We start from the raw sequence: 4,611 nt of genomic DNA, 5'->3' as shown, positions 1-4,611 counted from the left end.
TGTATATACACTGAGAGGTGTATATCTCAGTGTATATACACTGAGAGGTGTATATCTCAGTGTATATACACTGAGAGGTGTATATCTTAGTGTATATACGCTGAGAGGTGTATATCTCAGTTTATATACACTGAGAGGTGTATATCTTAGTATATATAGACTGTGACGTGTATATCTTAGTGTATATACACTGAGAGGTGTATATCTCAGTGTATATACACTGAGAGGTGTATATCTTAGTATATATAGACTGTGACGTGTATATCTTAGTGTATATACGCTGATAGGTGTATATCTCAGTGTATATACACTGAGAGGTGTATTTCTCAGTGTATATACACTGAGAGGTGTATATCTCAGTGTATATACACTGTGAGGTGTATTTCTCAGTGTATATACACTGAGAGGTGTATATCTCAGTGTATATACACTGAGAGGTGTATATCTCAGTGTATATACACTGAGAGGTGTATATCTCAGTGTATATACACTGAGGGGTGTATATCTCAGTGTATATACACTGAGAGGTGTATATCTCAGTGTATATACACTGAGGGGTGTATATCTCAGTGTATATACACTGTGAGGTGTATTTCTCAGTGTATATACACTGAGAGGTGTATATCTCAGTGTATATACACTGAGACGTGTATATCTCAGTGTATATACACTGTTAGGTGTATTTCTCTGTGTATATACACTGAGAGGTGTATATCTCAGTGTATATACACTGAGAGGTGTATATCTCAGTGTATATACACTGAGAGGTGTATATCTCAGTGTATATACACTGAGAGGTGTATATCTCAGTGTATATACACTGGTAGTTTACATTAATCAGTAGTTTAGGTATTAAAGTATTCTTGACTAGTGGTGTATAGGTGACATGTAGCCTTAATGACCCTCGTGTAGTAGATAGTCTTGAAACCCCATTAACCAACCAACCAGTCTTAATGACCCTCGTGTAGTAGATAGTCTTGAAACCCCATTAACCAACCAACCAGCCTTAATGACCCTCGTGTAGTAGATAGTCTTGAAACCCCATTAACCAACCAACCAGTCTTAATGACCCTCGTGTAGTAGATAGTCTTGAAACCCCATTAACCAACCAACCAGTCTTAATGACCGTCGTGTAGTAGATAGTCTTGAAACCCCATTAACCAACCAACCAGCCTTAATGACCCTCGTGTAGTAGATAGTCTTGAAACCCCGTTAACCAACCAACCAGTCTTAATGACCCTCGTGTAGTAGATAGTCTTGAAACCCCATTAACCAACCAAGCAACCTTAATGACCCTCGTGTAGTAGATAGTCTTGAAACCCCATTAACCAACCAACCAGCCTTAATGACCTTCGTGTAGTAGATAGTCTTGAAACCCCATTAACCAACCAACCAGCCTTAATGACCTTCGTGTAGTAGATAGACTTGAAACCCCATTAACCAACCAACCAGCCTTAATGACCCTCGTGTATTAGATAGTCTTGAAACCCCATTAACCAACCAACCAGTATTAATGACCTTCGTGTAGTAGATAGTCTTGAAACCCCATTAACCAACCAACCAGCCTTAATGACCCTCGTGTCGTAGATAGTCTTGAAATCCCATTAACCAACCTACCAGTCTTAATGACCCTCGTGTAGTAGATAGTCTTGAAACCCCATTAACCAACCAAGCAGCCTTAATGACCCTCGTGTAGTATATAGTCTTGAAACCCAATTAACCAACCACCCAGTCTTAATGACCCTCGTGTAGTAGATAGTCTTGAAACCCCATTAACCAACCAACCAGCCTTAATGACCTTCGTGTAGTAGATAGTCTTGAAACCCCATTAACCAACCAACCAGTCTTAATGACCCTCGTGTAGTAGATAGTCTTGAAACCCCATTAACCAACCAACCAGCCTTAATGACCCTCGTGTATTAGATAGTCTTGAAACCCCATTAACCAACCAACCAGTATTAATGACCTTCGTGTAGTAGATAGTCTTGAAACCCCATTAACCAACCAACCAGTCTTAATGACCCTCGTGTAGTAGATAGTCTTGAAACCCCATTAACCAGCCAACCAGTATTAATGACCTTCGTGTAGTAGATAGTCTTGAAACCCCATTAACCAACCAACCAGCCTTAATGACCCTCGTGTCGTAGATAGTCTTGAAATCCCATTAACCAACCTACCAGTCTTAATGACCCTCGTGTAGTAGATAGTCTTGAAACCCCATTAACCAACCAAGCAGCCTTAATGACCCTCGTGTAGTAGATAGTCTTGAAACCCAATTAACCAACCAACCAGTCTTAATGACCCTCGTGTAGTAGATAGTCTTGAAACCCCATTAACCAACCAACCAGCCTTAATGACCCTCGTGTAGTAGATAGTCTTGAAACCCCATTAACCAACCAACCAGCCTTAATGACCCTCGTGTAGTAGATAGTCTTGAAACCCTATTAGCCAGCCAACCAGTCTTAATGACCCTCGTGTAGTAGATAGTCTTGAAACCCCATTAACCAACCAAGCAGCCTTAATGACCCTCGTGTAGTAGATAGTCTTGAAACCCCATTAACCAACCAACCAGTCTTAATGACCCTCGTGTAGTAGATAGTCTTGAAACCCCATTAACCATCCAACCAGTCTTAATGACCTTCGTGTAGTAGATAGTCTTGAAACCCCATTAACCAACCAACCAGTCTTAATGACCCTCGTGTAGTAGATAGTCTTGAAACCCCATTAACCATCCAACCAGCCTTAATGACCCTCGTGTAGTAGATAGTCTTGAAACCCCATTAACCAACCAACCAGCCTTAATGACCCTCGTGTAGTAGATAGTCTTGAAACCCTATTAGCCAGCCAACCAGCCTTAATGACCCTCGTGTAGTAGATAGTCTTGAAACCCCATTAACCAACCAACCAGCCTTAATGACCCTCGTGTAGTAGATAGTCTTGAAACCCCATTAACCAACCAACCAGTCTTAATGATCCTCGTGTAGTAGATAGTATTGAAACCCCATTAACCAACCAACCAGTCTTAATGACCCTCGTGTAGTAGATAGTCTTGAAACCCCATTAACCAGCCAAAGAACCCAAGGGTTCTAATCCCACTCATTCATTCATCCTCCAATAACAGACAGGTATTCAATTCATAGCCTTGATGAATAAACAGGTGTTCAACACCTATACCTTGATGCCAGATCAAGGCTAATGGACTGATCACCTATCAAATCATCAAAGTTAAAGACCGAGGACCTTAAAAATCACCCCACATCACCGCGTCAGGTGCTACGCAACTATGTTATTCATCATACTGTTATTTAATACAATGAATAGATGATAGGTACCATAACTGGTACCTATCATAAATGACAGGTACGTAGTTACACATAACTGCTGCATTAACAACAGTGGACTGGTATGCTGGAGTTAGTGTAGCCAATTATGTGTCAGTATGTAAGCTGGAGAGTTAGACACATGTGCAACATCTCTGTATCTTTATTTGTAGACGTTTCGCCCATCCAGTGGCTTTATCAGTTCCAGGACATGATGGGCAGACTGTACACATGACCACTGTTATCTTACGTTGGGTAAATTACTCGCCAGGATAACCCAACAAAGTCAAAGGGACTTAATTTCATTGTGGACCTTGATTGCCAGTGTGGATCTTGATTGCCGTTGTGGACCTTGATTGCCTTTGTGGACCTTGATTGCCAGTGTGGACCTTGATTGCCAGTGTGGACCTTGATTGCCTTTGTGGACCTTGATTGTCATTGTGGATCTTGATTGCCTTTGTGGACCTTGATTGCCAGTGTGGACCTTGATTGCCAGTGTGGACCTTGATTGCCATTGTGGGCCTTGATTGCCATTGTGGACCTTGATTGCCTTTGTGGACCTTGATTGCCAGTGTGGACCTTGATTGCCATTGTGGACCTTGATTGCCTTTGTGGACCTTGATTGCCAGTGTGGACCTTGATTGCCATTGTGGACCTTGATTGCCTTTGTGGACCTTGATTGCCATTGTGGACCTTGATTGCCAGTGTGGACCTTGATTGCCATTGTGGACCTTGATTGCCATTGTGGACCTTGATTGCCATTGTGGACCTTGATTGCCAGTGTGGACCTTGATTGCCATTGTGGACCTTGATTGCCATTGTGGACCTTGATTTCCATTGTGGACCTTGATTGCCATTGTGGACCTTGATTGCCATTGTGGACCTTGATTGCCATTGTGGACCTTGATTTCCATTGTGGCCCCTGTGAAATGTTTGTTCTTTTGGGTTTAAATGATAATTCTAACAAGGTACCCACTTCGAACGGTACTTACAGATGTCTATTTCTGGCTATGTCTGGAGGTAACATAGCCAGAAATAGACATCAATAGATTCTGGAGGCAGGGTAGAGGAAGGCAGTGTTTGTTGTGGGCCGGGCGTGGATAGTGGAGTGGAGAGGATAGAGATATTGACGGCTGTCAATGGTAGGGAGGGTAGTAAAAGGCTGGAGGAGCCTTTTACTACCTGGGTGCGTGTGTGTGTGTGTGTGTGTGTATCTGCGATAGATGTAGAAGTTGTGAGCCTTTTAGCTGGTTGGTCAGTGAAAGTAGACTTTGGAGGGGTGACGGTGTTA

The sequence above is a fragment of the Cherax quadricarinatus genome, chromosome 93 (assembly GCF_038502225.1).
Source record: "Cherax quadricarinatus isolate ZL_2023a chromosome 93, ASM3850222v1, whole genome shotgun sequence".
NCBI classification, from domain to species: Eukaryota; Metazoa; Arthropoda; class Malacostraca; order Decapoda; family Parastacidae; genus Cherax; species Cherax quadricarinatus.
Note: the sequence above shows the minus strand (reverse complement) of the source record.